This window comes from Dasypus novemcinctus, chromosome 10 (assembly GCF_030445035.2).
Source record: "Dasypus novemcinctus isolate mDasNov1 chromosome 10, mDasNov1.1.hap2, whole genome shotgun sequence".
Taxonomy (NCBI): domain Eukaryota; kingdom Metazoa; phylum Chordata; class Mammalia; order Cingulata; family Dasypodidae; genus Dasypus; species Dasypus novemcinctus.
Genome location: NC_080682.1, coordinates 83,554,338 through 83,569,479, shown reverse-complemented (window position 1 = coordinate 83,569,479; position 15,142 = coordinate 83,554,338). Strand labels below are relative to the sequence as shown.

At 38.9% G+C, this 15,142-nt stretch overlaps 1 protein-coding gene across 2 annotated transcripts in view; it reads right to left on the bottom strand.

Annotated features, from left to right (window-relative positions):
* Positions 1-15,142, bottom strand: part of IRAG1 (inositol 1,4,5-triphosphate receptor associated 1) — a 250,917-nt gene that overhangs the window by 235,264 nt on the left and 511 nt on the right. The gene's annotated exons all lie outside the window — the stretch shown is intronic.

Below are 15,142 nucleotides of genomic sequence, written 5' to 3'. Positions count from 1 at the left end.
AAGATTCTGGGAACGAAAAAGAACACCGAACATGGAAGAAGGTAAGACTCCCCAGGTGAGCACAGTCTGGAGAACCCTAGCTTTAATTGCTAGGGAAGGAGGCTGATCACCTCCCGAGAGAACCCTAGTAGCCCCAGAAAATTGGGGGGAAGTCATTCTCTCTAGGTCTGGAAAAAGGAGAAAAACTGGGAAAAAGCCTGGTGTTTTGGGTTTGTCTAACTGCATGTTAGAATCTGGTACTGGTCTTATATCCACCGAAGGAGTGGAGGCTTGGTTTTAATAGGAAGGGCTGTTCATAGGTTCGAGTCCTAACATCCTGGAAATTGGTCTGGATTTTTAAAAACTTGATTACAGGAAAATGGATTGACTTTTCTAGTGAAGTTTGGTCTAGGTGTAAAGTTAAACAGTGAAAAAGGTCTAGCTGAAATCTTTTGTTATGATGCTGAATTGCGAATGAATTCACTTTATACCAGATGTTAATGTTAAGTGTTCTCTCTAAGGTTTGTGATGGCTGCAGGGGCAGCCATGCTGAAAAAATATATATTTAAAGAACTTGTGGGTCAGATTAGTGACATTTGTGCTTCTGTCTGTGTCAGCTCAATGCTGGTGTTGGAGTTGTGTGGTTATGTAAAGTGGTGGAATTTAGTTGAGCTGGAACCCTCCCTTGCCATTGGCAAGGGGGTGAATTGATTATGGGGCAAAACTGCAGAGTCTGGATGTTTGCACATGCTCTGCTGCCTCGTCTCTGGTCTGCCCCTTTGCCGGGGCTTGGAGGCCATCTGTGTCTGTGCCACACACCTGGGTTTGTTGGGGCTGCCCCAGTCAGGGTGGCTGGGTCCCCGGGAGGGGTGCCAAATTTGAGTTAAGTTCTGTCTGTCCATTTTGGCGGAAAGCTGGAAAGGGGGGAGCTACTTGCCCCTTTCCAGTGAGTCCACACCTTCTATTCATAAACCACATTCCTATTTAATCGCTGTGCACCCTACTGCCTGGAAGGGGGGGAGGTGAAGATGATGCAAAGCAGGATCAAAATAAATGCAGTGAAGTTCCCTCCCTAGGGTGTCAAAGGCCAAAATATGTTTGCATTCTGCCCAGGTTCTTTACTTTTCCGAACCTCTCTCTCTGTAAGACTGTAGAAATACTTTGGAATGTTTTAGAACTGTAAACTCATCTGAAGAAAGGAGGCTATTGCTTGAAACAATAGACCTCTAATCACTTGATAGCCTTTTCAATGGTCTGGCTAGGAACTTTAGGATTGTAAGACTACAGAGGGAAAAGAAAAAGAAAAAAAAAGGAATGAAATGCCACTTTGAAATCTATGTTTGGCTTTTGTCAGTTGTTGGTGCCTAAGAATTCACAGTAAAAAGGTGAAAACATAGCTTAAAATGAATCTTTAAATGCCAATACTCTCTTGCTGGTGAATTAAATGTATAACTTGCAGATGAGAATTTGTTCCATTACTAAGAAAAGGCAGGACTTCACAGAATTGTTACTAATAAAATTCTTGTAGCTTAATTAATAAAGGTATCCAATTCAGCCTTAAGGTTAAAAAATTAATAAAAACTGTAAGTAAGAGCTAAGATCATTTATAGATGCATTTATATTATGAAACAGTGGAAAGATAATAACTGAAATTATAACTGGGTGAATTTAGCCTGAAGCTACTATTGTAAGTGTAAATTCTAAACTAACCTTACCTTCATTTATGGTTACTTCAAGCCTAGCCTCACTGCTTCCCTTGCCTTTGCCTATGGTTATTTCATAACAGCTTCTGCCCTTATAGTCCAGGGAAAGGCGGACTTGGGGACATCCCTGTCTCCTGTCCTACTGGTATTAGTAACCCTGCTTACTCTCATGAATCCAAGTGTAAACTAAATTGCTGCCAGGTGGAATTCTTAGCCCTTGGGGTTAAACGACCACTGGAGTTTTATTATCTCCCAAGGATTGGGGAAAAAAGGAAGTCTCTTGCCTTGACTGTCAGTGTTCCTAAAAGTGGCAATTCATGAGAGAAACCAGTCTCCCTGAGGGTTCAAATAGCCTCGGTAAATATACATAGAATTAATCTTGTTGCTTATCAAAATTCTGCTAAATTCAAGGTAAAATATAAGGTCTTGAAACAAAAGAAAATGGTGCTAAAGCATTGGGAACATTTTGTTTACAAACCATTAGTTAAGAAACAAAATTCTTGTGCAAAACTGCACAGTCATAGTGCAAATTAAGGAAAAGTTTCAGGAGTCTTTGAAATGTTTTGCAGTCACACTTATTTTGTAAAAAAATGGAAGTTTTTAGTAACTACAGTTATGTTTTAGTGTCAAACTATTCATGTCTGCCTACTTGTTCAAATTGAGGTTAAATATGCAGTTATATAAGTAATATATATTTCTAGAACCCAAATTAAGCTAAACAGTATATAAAATAATGCAAATTATAAGTAATATCAATGAGTTGTGTTTCTGTGTCTAACTCTATTTGTGTCTACCCATTTGCTCGGTGTATGTCTTCATACATCAGGATGATGGTATCAAATTAACAAGTGAGAATTCTTAAATTCTATTCAAATTGTTAAAAATTAAATATGCAGTTATATATGTGAATAATATTCCTGGAGCCCAAATTAGACTAAGCAGGATGGAAAGGTCATATAGAAATCTGATTATAGGAACTATTGAGAAAGGCCCTCCTCTTTGCAAGAGCTTTGAGGGCAGGACTAGGTGTGGCAGATTAAACCTATCTACTAGGTTGGGGAATTAAGAATCAGTTTGTCCTGTAATTTCCCAGTTTAAACCTTTTGACAGCCATAAAATAAGGGTAATTAGTGGTTCTGTTGACAAATTTCAGTAAGTAAAAAAGTCCATAAAAACTATGGAGAAATCTTTCCTGGATTATGATTAAACAAATTAAGTAATAGTGTAATGTGTTTTGAAACCTGGTAGTCAGTATGCTTTTAAAAATTATTCATTTTTATAACTTAAACAAAGAAAAGAAGCTTTAGCTTACTGTAAAGAAAAAAAGAGAATATTCCTTGCATAAACTATAATGGTTTCAATTTTATTTAGCTTGGGTGTAATCTCCCTTAGTTTATAAAATACCCATTAAATAAATTAACATTATATGTACAAAATCTTTAGAATAATAAAAGTTGTAAGTTTACATTAATGAAATTAAGGTAAAGAAGAAAGATTGTAGATATGCTCTCTTAAATAAATAAAGTAAATTTCTTCGGTTAGTAATTGTAATTTAATAAGTTCATTTAAGTGTAAGGTAACTAGTCAATGTGGTTGTAGTCAATTATAAAGAGTTTGTAAAATAGCTTCCACACTGAAAACGTTTAAATAGTTCTAGTTCTAGAAATCATTGTTAACCAAAAACTTGGATTGGTATTGGTGGCAAAGAATAACTTTGTGATAATAAAACCTGTCTGAAGGCCACCGCAAGGTGCATATTTAAGTAAATGGTAATAAAAAGTTATCTCGATTCTATTGGGAATCTTCTGTTTTCAAATTAACAATGAAATATAGTTTTTTCCCTCCATTACTAAAGTAAAATACCTACTATTATCTTAATGGTAAAACTGTATAAGTAAACAGTCATTTGATATATGATGTGTTGCATTAAATTGTTTAATATATATATAAAAACAAGGAATAAACTTTAACATTGTCAAACTCTTTTGTGCATTCAACCAGGCCTTGAATACATTACAGGTTGCCTCTCCATGTGAGTTACTGGCTAGGCTGATCACTGACCCCTCAATTAGAAATATTTGCTATATCAGCCTCTGGTTCTGCTCCTGAAGTCAATGGAAACTACGTTGCAGTTTCAAGCTCCTGCAGCAGCCAATGATGACTCGGTACAGCCAATTGTACAATGGATATTGCCTCCAGTCTGGCACTGTTCCATAGTGCCAGAGAGCACTATGCACCAGGCTAGTAGAATACTGGAAACTCTCTCTAGGATCAACAATGCTGTGACTTGCTCACTGTGAAGAACATGCTAAGTGGAGCCATAATACCAGGATACTGTAAGAAAAAAACACAATTGGCATTATGGCCTGCACCCATGGAGAGATAACATGTAAAGTATTACAATCCTGAAATTTAAAACTATTAATTGCAACTCAGAATCCAAATACATTAATTAATATTAAAGTATTGTACTTTTATCCTCTACTATATATATGCCTAATAATTATAACGTTATCTTTTCTATTCTGAATCAGGTACAAAAGTATATTAGACATGTTAAATTCCTGGTAACTTTATTTTCTAAATAGTTAATAAACATGTCTATAAAATAAGGCCATGGTCTTAGCCAGGCTCTGCCAACCTACTATTCTACTGTACTCTACTGTGTAGCAAAAATGAGGCTTGCTTGCTAATAATGGGTCACCTATTAAACAGTCAAAATTACCAGAAATTGTGCTATTAAAACCAAAATGTAAAAAACTTTATTCTGTAGTTCTGATCCACTCCCACAGCTAAAAAGTAAGAAAATTTCCATCTTAGTGCACTAATCCTAAATGAAACCAACTGTCCAAAAGGTGCCAGTTCACCAGGAGCATCTAACATAACACATAAGTGCCAATTATTAAACAGCCTAAAATGCATCTTCAAAACAAAGCTAAGTATCTATTGCAATTTCTCTCTAAAAATACCTTAGAGGAAATATATATATATATATATATATATATATATATACACACATATACTGTTCCCACCAGCTTTTAAAAAGGGGTGCTATCTTTATAAGCACCTAACCTTTTCTACCTCTGTAATCCAATGTCCTCTTTTAAAAATGGGTATTCCAAAATTTTAATTATGTTTGTTTCTTTCAGAATGAACACCTTATTAACCATATGAAAACTTCATCCAGCTTAGTACAGAATGCCAGATCCAACTTCCTCCAGTTAAAATAAGAGTTTTACACCTTGTTAGGCAATGACTACAGCCCATGGCCAGCAAGAAGCAGTTAAAGAAAAGAGATCATCTCCCTTTAGCACCCCTTTAAGATTAAAGGTATAAACTCTTTAAGGGTAAAACAAAATTAATAGATGGATCTGGAGCCTAACTGGAAATCTATGTGAGCGCCGGTGGCCTCAGGATGACTGCAGAGGGGCCCCCGCCCCAGGATTCTGCTGTCCAAAATGAAAACCTCTAAGCTTCTAAAAACAAAGTCCTGGATGCTACACTAAAAATTGATAAGTAAAGTAATCAATCAAAACAACAAACAGCTACCCACCTCATAGCTCCAAAAATAATTATGCCAAAGCTTAGCAAGTTAAGCTTCAGCATGAGGGGGGGAAATGATGTGGGCCATGGGTGGGAGGCTCTTTGTCTCTTCAGAGATAACCTTAACCTAAGCTGTCTGTCCTGAGTTGTGAGTGTGGGATGGTGAGAGGCTACAGCCCTGCCCTTGGTAACCATGGCAACGACTCCAGTCCCAGAAAACAGTTTATCAATGCAAACTCTATAAACTCTAAATATTCAGGGAAAATGCAAACCAAATGTGCTAAAAGCTTATCTAGAATGTATGAAGTCCATGCTAAAAGCTTACCTAGGATGTGGAAGATATATGCTAATTCAAGCCTATTGAGAACTAAAACAAAAGAACCATTTGACCTTTCCTCTCTGTATAAAAGGAACTCAAAAATCTTGTTCAGGGCTCGGGTTTGAAACAGAAAGCTCCTGAGTCTGGCCAGCCATCAATAAACCATTTTTCCTTCTCAAAAAAAAAAAAAAAAAAAAAAAAGAAGTACTTACTCAAGCAATTGGGCAAGAAAATGATATAAAAGTCATCCAAATGGGAAAGAAAGAAGAAAAATTTCACTATTTGCAGATGACATGATCCTATATATAGGCTCTCTCCCTGAGAGGGAGCAGATATGGCTCAAGTGGCTTCCCACTTGGGAAGTTACGTGTTCAGTTCCCAGTGCCTCCTGAAAAAAAAAAAAAACATCAAGCAAATCAAATGAAAAATGAAAAAACCAACTCAGGGAAGCTGATGTGGCTCAGCAGTTGAGTTCCAGCTTCCCACATATGATGTCCCAGGTTCAATCCCCAGTTTCCAGTACCTCAAAAAAAATAAAATAAAATAAAGCCCTGAGAAATCTATGACAAAACTTTAGAGCTGATAAACAAGTTCAGTAAAGTGGCACGATGTAAGATCATCATGCAAAAATCAGTATCATTTCTGTATACCAATAATGAACAATCTGAGGAGGAAATCAAGAAAAAAATCCATTTACAATAGCAACTAAAGAATCAAATGCCTCGGGATAAACTTAACATGAAATGACTTGTACACAGAAAACTACACAACATTGTTAAAGGAATTCAAAGAAGACCTAAATAAATAGAAGAATATTCTATGTTCATGGATTGGAAGACTAAACATCATTAAGATGACTATCCTACCCAAATTGATTTACAGATTTAATGCAATCCCAATAAAAATTACAACAGCATTTTTTACTGAATTGGAAAAATTAATTATAAAATTCATTTGGAAAGGCAAGAGGCCCCCAAATAGCCAAAAGCATATTGAAAAAGAAAAATGAAATTGGAGGAATCATGCTACCTGACTTTAAAGCATTCTACAAAGCTACAGTGTTCAAAACTGCATGATATTGGGAAGTGGATTTGGCTCAATGAATAGAGCATCCACCTACCACATGGGAGGTTCAGGGTTCAAACCCAGGGCCTCCTGACCCGTGTGGTAAGCTGGCTCACGCACAGTGTTGATGCATGCAAGGAGTACCCTGCCACGCATGTGTGTCCCCCACGTAGGGGAGCCCCACATGCAAGAAGCCCCACCCTGCAAGGAGAGCCACCCCACACGAAAAAAAAGCACAGCCTGCCCAGGAGTGGCACTGCACACACGGAGAGCTGACACAGCAAGATGACACAATGAAGAGACACAGATTCCCAATGCCACTGACAAGAATATGAGTGGACACAGAAGAACACACAGTAATGGACACAGAGAACAGACAACTGGGGGGGGGGCAGGGAAGGGGAGAGAAATAAATTTTAAAAATAAATAAATCTTTAAAAAAAAAACTTCATGGTGTTGGCACAAGGATAGACAAACTGACCAACAAAACAGAACAGAGGGCATTTTTAGGGCATTGGAATTGTTCTGCATAATCTGCAATGAAGGATACAGACCATTTTAAATTTTGTCAAAACCTATAACCGTGCAAAATGTAAACAAAATGTAAACCATTGACCATGGTTAGTAGCAATGCTTCAAGATTTGTACATCAATTATAACAAATGTCCCATACACATGTAAAATGTTAGGGAGAGTGGAAGAGATTGGGTATTGGGAATCCCCTGTATTTTCTACATGGCTTTTCTATAACCTAAAGCTTCTTTGAAGATAGAACAAAAAAATAAGACGGGGGGGAACACATGGGAGAAATTGTCATGGTACATAAAAGATAATGGATCCTGTGGTTATGAAAGACACGATGAATTTTTTTTTATTTTTTATTATTATTTTATTTGATTATTTTTTTGCTTTGTTTTTGCAGAGGTTTTGGGTCACAGAAGGGTCACAATTGTGGCAGGGGAGGATCACGGGTGCCGGGGAGTGGTGATGAGGGGATATATAGGGAGGGGTGCACCTGGGGCATGCCTTTATTGCATATGAATATGTTCAAGTGGTCATGGGGCATTGTCTTGGTGGGTGGAGACCCACACAATAACCAAAAGAATATTGGGGGAAACGGACTTTGGCCCAGTGGTTAGGGCGTCCGTCTACCATATGGGAGGTCCACGGTTCAAACCCCGGGCCTCCTTGACCCGTGTGGAGCTGGCCATGCGCAGTGCTGATGCGTGCAAGGAGTGCCGTGCCACGCAAGGGTATCCCCCGCGTGGGGGAGCCCCACGCGCAAGGAGTGCACCCGTAAGGAGAGCCGCCCAGCGTGAAAAGAAAGAGCAGCCTGCCCAGTAATGGTGCCGTCCACACTTCCCATGCCGCTGACGACAACAGAAGCGGACAAAGAAACAAGACGCAGCAAATAGACACCAAGAACAGACAACCAGGGGAGGGGGGGGGAATTAAATAAATAAATAAATCTTTAAAAAAAAAAAAAAGAATATTGGATTCCCATCTGGGAAGTTCCTGCTACATTCTCTCATAGAGCAGCAAGAATCCCCTGCATATATGGGCAGTGCCTAGCAAAGGAGGACAGATCATTATGCCAGAGCCTTGATATTGATGGTTGTATTTATGAACTCTTTCTTGTGAAATTAAAACTTAGCCTGCTATTATATATTGCCTAAGAGTTGCCTCCTGAAAGCCTCCTTGTTGCTCAAATGTGGCCTCTCTCTAAGCCAAACTCAGCATATGGATGCACTACCTTCCCCACCACTTCCTCCCCGCCCCCCCCCCCCAACCTGGGCATGGGACAATGACTCCCACGGATGAGCTTCCCTGGCACTGAGGGATTATTACCAAGTGCCAAATAGCAATGCATCTGGAAAAAGACCTTGACCAAAAGGGGGAAATATTAAATGCAAATGAGTTTTTATGGCTGAGATTTCAAAGTGAGTCAGGAGGTCATTCCAGAGGTTATGCTTATGCACATCACAGCAGGATCTCACTGACTGCCACAGTATTAGTACCTCAAATTGCAGGGCTCATGATGACTCTAGAGACATCTAGACACTATAGACAGGGCAGGCAATCTCAGAAATTCAGCACTCTGTCAGTGGGCCTTATTTTAGAATATATGCTCCTCAATGTAACAATTATTCTCATTTATAATTTCCCTACACATAGCTCTTTTATCCCTTTTATCTGAACCTACAATTAGTACTATACTTGCTAAATATATGTTCCAGAGACTTAAATATTCAGTCTGTTCATATGCTGGTTGAGCCCTGAATTTCAGCAGAATTGCAGCACCTACTCTCCAGTTCACTGAACTTACCCAGGACAACTAACAAAAAGATGATGATGGACAATCCCATTCCAAAAAACAGAGTACCTCCAACTGCAAGCAAGACAGCTCCATCCATCTGCACTGTGGGATCTAAGACCCCTCTCAATCAGAAACAGAGTGAATATCACCATCCCAAAATCCTCAAGGTTGAGGAATAAACAAACAAAAGGGGGAAATGAACTATAGACTAAAGTAGGACTTATTATTATTCTAGCAATGGAAGAACATGTATCACTGATATAAAGGCAGTGGCCACCAGAGGTTCTGAGGGGAGGGAGAGGGAAGAATAGGTGTAAGATGGGAGAATTTTTGAGACATTGGAATTTTCCTGCATGACATTACAATGACAGATACAGGCCATGATACATTTTGTCAAAACCTATAAAATTGTGTGACGCAAAGTATAAACCATAATGTAAACTATAGTCCATGGTTAGTAGCAATGCTTCAATATGTGTTTAATTTCAACAAATATACCACACTAATGAAAGATGTTGTTAATGTGGGAAAGTGTGAGAAGGGGAGGGAGTAGGGTATATGGGAATCCCCTATATTTTTTATATAAATTTATGTAATCTAAAGCTTCTTTAAAAATAAAAAATTAAATGTTGAAAAAATCAACCATTTTAATAATTGACAAGGAAAGTATGATTTTAAAATTCACCTGTCCTATGACTCCCAGGGATGAGCCTCCCTGGCACCAGGAGATTACTATTAAACACCACCGAGTGGCGATGGACTTGGCCCAGTGGTTAGGGCGTCTGTCTACCACATAGGAGGTCTGCAGTTCAAACCCCGGGCCTCCTTGACCCATGTGGAGCTGGCCCATGCACAGTGTTGATGCACGCAAGGAGTGCCGTGCCACACAGGGGTGTCCCCCAAGTAGGAGAGCCCCACACGCAAGGAGTGCGCGCCATAAGGAGAGCTGCCCAGTGCGAAAGAAAGTGCAGCCTGCCCAGGAATGGTGCCACACACACAGAGAACTGACACAACAAGATGACACAACAAAAAGAAACACAGATTCCCATGCTGCTGATAACAAAAGAAGCGGACAAAGAATACACAGCAAATAGACACAGAGAACAGACAACCAGGGGGAGGGGAAAAGGGGAGAGAAATAAATAAATAAATGAATAAAATCTTTAAAAAAAAACCCAACCACCAATGAGCAATGCAACTAGAAAAAGGCCTTAAATAAAAGGGGGAAAAGGTAAAGACAAATGAGTCTTTATGGCTAAGAGACTTCAAAGTGAGTCAGGAGGTCATCCCAGAGGTAACGCTTATGCATATCTCAGCAGGATCTCATAGACTGCCAAAATAGATCCTACCCCAAATAGTGGGACTCCTGAGGGCTTTGGAGACACCCAAGTCCTACAGTCATGGCAGATAGCTCTGGAGTTTGGTGCCCCACCAGTGAGCTCTACTTCAGAGTTTGTGCTCCTGAGTGTTTCAGAGTTGGATTCAGATGTGACTTCTCTCTGCATTCCTCTTCTGTCCCTTCTTTTTGAACCTATAGTTGGTGCTGAAGTTGGTAGGTGTAGTCTAAAAGACTTGAATCTTTGGGCTGTCCATGCACCAGCTGGATCCTGAGCCTCAGAGGAGTTGCAATACCTACTCTCCAGTTCATTGGACTCACTCAGGACAACTAACAAGGAGGTGAGGATGGACAAACACCTCACCAAGAAACCGAAAGAGTCTACAACTGCAATCAAAAGAGTCCCATCCATCAGCCATGTGGGATTGAGGCTCCCTCTCAATTAGAGGTGGAGAGGGCATCACTATCCCAGAATCCTCAGGACTGGGGAATAAAATATGAAGGAGAGTGGACTTAATGGCATTCTACTATAGACTTATTGTGATTCTAGCAATGGAAGGAATTATATCTTTGATGTGGAGACAATGGCCACTGGAGGTGCTGAAGGCAGACAAAGGGAAAAGAAGTGTAATTTGGGGGCATTTTTGGGATTTGGAATTGTCCTGAATGACATTGCAATGGCTGATACTGGCCATTATACATCCTGCCATAACCTACAGAATTGAGTGAGAGAGTACAATGTAAACTATAAACCATGCTTAGTGACAATGCTCCAAATGTGTTCAACAATTGCAATGAATGTACCACACTAATGAAAGAAGTTGTTAATGTGGGAAAGGGTGGGAGGTGCAAGGAGTGGGGCATATGAGAATCCCTTATAATTTTTTGTGTAACATTTTGTGCAATATCTAAATATCTTTTAAAATAAAAAATATATTTTTAAAAATTCACCTGTCCTATTGACAGGTTTCCTATTCTTTCTTTCTTTTTTATTTTTTATTATTATTTTTTTCAAGATTTATTTATTTATTTCTCTCCCTTCCCCCCCCCCACCCCAGTTGTCTTTTCTCTGTGTCTCTTTGCTGCGTCTTCTTTTGTCCTGCTTCTGTTGTTGTCAGCGGCATGGGAATCTGTGTTTCTTTTAGTTGTGTCATCTTCTTGTGTCAGCTCTCCGTGTGAGTGGCACCATTCTTAGGCAGGCTGCACTTTCTTTCGCGCTGGGCGGCTCTCCTTCCGGGGAGAACTCCTTGCACATGGGTCTCCCCAGCGCAGGGACACCCCTGCGTGGCGCGACACTCCTTGCATGCATCAGCACTGCGCATGGGCCAGCTCCACACGGGTCAGGGAGGCCCGGGGTTTGAACCGCGGACCTCCCATGTGGTAGACGGATGCCCTAACCACTGGGCCAAGTCCGCCGCCCTTCTTTCTTAATTTATACAAATTATTTAAAACATTTCCCTTGTGTCTTGCTATTTAAAAGATATCTAATTTAAGATCTCAAATATCTTTATTAAGATCAAATATTCTTTAGTCTTTATAATAATGAGCATATTTTATCAACATATAAAATAGCTCAAGTCTTCAGCCTATTGTATTGTATATTTAACCAATACAATAACTATCCACAATATCAAGAAAAGAAAACTAAAGAATCTTAGAATATGTGCTAAAAAAAAAAAACCCCACACTTACCAAATACACTAACTGCTTAACCTTGATCTGGTGTACCCAGGCCCAATATGGGGCCTGGAATTTTGAGAACCACATTGCACAACTATACATTTGAAATAAAACGTCTGAACTCACTCCAAAATTGGACGTACAGCTTTAAAACCTTCTAATTTACTCAGTTTTTGTTACAGTTAAGGAAAAACAAAAACTGCCTCTAACTACCTATGTCAAGAGACGCAGTCTGTGTCCCAACTCTTGCCAGGCCTGTATTAGGTAATTCCCTCACCTCCCAGTCCTCTCTCTGATTCATCTGTTCTCAGTACACTAGAATTCCTTCAGGCTTGTTCCTGAGCCCTTCTTTTATCACTCTATATTCTCTCTCTCTCTTTAGATTACCTTACCCAAAATCAGTTTTAAATTTCATCTGCACGCCAGTTGCTCTCCAACTTATTTCTCTAGTCCAGAACTCTGTGCTCCAGATCTATCCAACTGCCTGCCTATCCCCTCCATTTGGCTGTCTCAGAGACAGAGCAAATGTAATATGTCTGAATCCACACAAGTGATCCACACCTGTCCAAATATGCTCCTCCACTAATCTTTTCTGTCTTGGAAAATGACCATTCATTCACTCAGTTGTTCATTCCAGAATCCTATATTCCTTCTTCACACTCCTTTTCTACACACACACACACACACACACACATAAACATTCACTTCTGTACACCTCTACTACCTTTAACCTATTCTTAGCCATTTGCAATCCTTTCACCTGGACAATAGCATCCTAAGTGATCTGCCTACATTCTCTCAAGCATTCGTCAATCTATTCACCATAATGTAGCCAGAATGATCTTTTCAAATCACAAATCTAATCCTCTCATTCTCCCTCTCTCAATCTCTCTCTCATACACACACATACATTCACACATACACATCACTTAAAATTTTTCAAACACTTTTGCACCTAGGATAAAACCCAAAATCCTTAACATACCCTATGTCAAAAGAAATTTCAGAAACAAAATCATCCAGGAAAAAAGTTACTTGAAAAACACAAAACTTTACAACTGTGTTCAGGCTTCACAAGGACTGGTTCATCAAACAAAAATACATGCAATTACCAAGATTATAAGGTATATAGGTTCATGATGGAAAAACAGCAATTTCCTCATATGATTTGCCATATTCCTTCTCCGGAATTATTGCTTATCTTTAGACTTCAGCATTTAAAAAGTCAGAGATTGGAAAACGGACTTTGGCCCAGTGGTTAGGGCGTCCATCTACCATACAGGAGGTCCACGGTTCAAACCCCGGGCCTCCTTGACCCGTGTGGAGCTGGCCATGTGCAGCGCTGATGCGCGCAAGGAGTGCCTTGCCACGCAAGGGTGTCCCCCGCGTGGGGGAGCCCCACGCGCAAGGAGTGCGCCCGTGAGGAAAGCCGCCCAGTGAAAAGAAAGAGCAGCCTGCCCAGTAATGGCGCCGCCCACACTTCTCGTGCCGCTGACGACAACAGAAGCGGACAAAGAAACAAGATGCAGCAAATAGACACCAAGAACAGACAACCAGGGGAGGGGGGGAAATTAAATAAATAAATAAATCTTTAAAAAAAAAAAAAAAAGTCAGAGATTAAATTGTTTTTCTTAGGAACATGGGAAATGCTACAGGTTTCAATCAAGTTGGAAATTATAACCAGATAGTGTGACTCTTTTCTTTTCCGATTTATATCAGAGTGCAGATTGTTTTATTTTTCCTAACTGAAGGATGTGGTGTGTACACTTACTCATATTGGAAATAGGACAAAGTGTTGGTTTTGCTTCATACACTTAAAGCCTGAATGAGTTGGATACTTTTTATGTCTACAGCTTCAACTCATGCTACTTTCCTTAACATGGTCTTCTATTTTTTTTTTTAGCAGTTTTGTTGAGATACATCCACATGATCTTCTTTAATGTTCACAACGCTCTTGTCTTGCCCAGCAAGTTGTCCCTCTGTCTGGTACATACTCATTTATAGCCTCACCTGGCCAAATCTAACTCATCTTTCCAATAGTAATTTAAATGCCACTTGTTTCAAATCTTAATCTAAATCTAATTCCTCTATTATTCTATCATACTTTTCCACATTATTAGTTAAGATGCCTTTGTTTGCCTGTAACTGAAAAGCCAATTCAAATGTACTATTTTTAATGTTAAAGAGACTTTTAGATATAGAGAAAAACATTCACCACTATGTTACATACAGAGTGGAATAAAGTATACTTTTATTTAATACTTTATAAACCTTAAACTCTATTTAGAGTTACACTGTCAGATACAGTATCCACTAACCACATTTAGCATGTGTTACATGGCTAATGCAACTGAGAAACTGAATTTTACATTTTATTTATTTTAGTTTAAATTTAAAATCTGATGATTGATTCAGTTATTGGAAAACATTTGTTTGGAAAAACTAAAATGTGTGAGTCTACATTTAAAGTTGCGCATTTTATAAAATCTAAATACAGATCCAGTATTTCCAATGAAAATTTAGCATCTGAATTGAGATGTATTACTGGATACATGTAGCACACATACCAGACTTCCAAAACTTAGCATGAAAAAAATTGAATCATTTCAATAATTTTAATATTGCTTGCATGTCAAAATAATATTTTATATACATTGGATTAAATGGAATATATTATTAAAATTACGTTTGTTCCTATTTTTTATCATTAATATGGCCAATAGAAAAACTTATAATTACATACGCGGCTTGCATTATATTTGTATTGGATAGTACTGCTCCAAACATTGAAATAGTTACACGACATAAATTTAACAAATCAAATTTCCTCTTAAAGGTTTTAAGGGAGATGGGAGGAAAGACAAACGGTGTTTTAAGTGTGTAACACGACTGAAACTGTATAGAGTTTGGGGCAAGAGTGGATGAAGTGTTGGGTTAAACAGTAGGTTATTGCACTAATCCAGGTGAGTGATGATAGTGGTTTGGGCTAGAATGAAGGGGATGGAGTTGAAGAGAAGGGAATACAGCTCGGAAACACTTGGAAGGTAATAACATTCTTCTCTGATTTAATTAAAACACTGACTTAATCATGTTCTATAATTTAATCATAGCACTAAGCACTGTTTTGATTAAACTCTAAAATCAAAACACTGATTACAGCCCTAATCAAATTCTTCTACAATTTCCTTAAAGCCACAAAT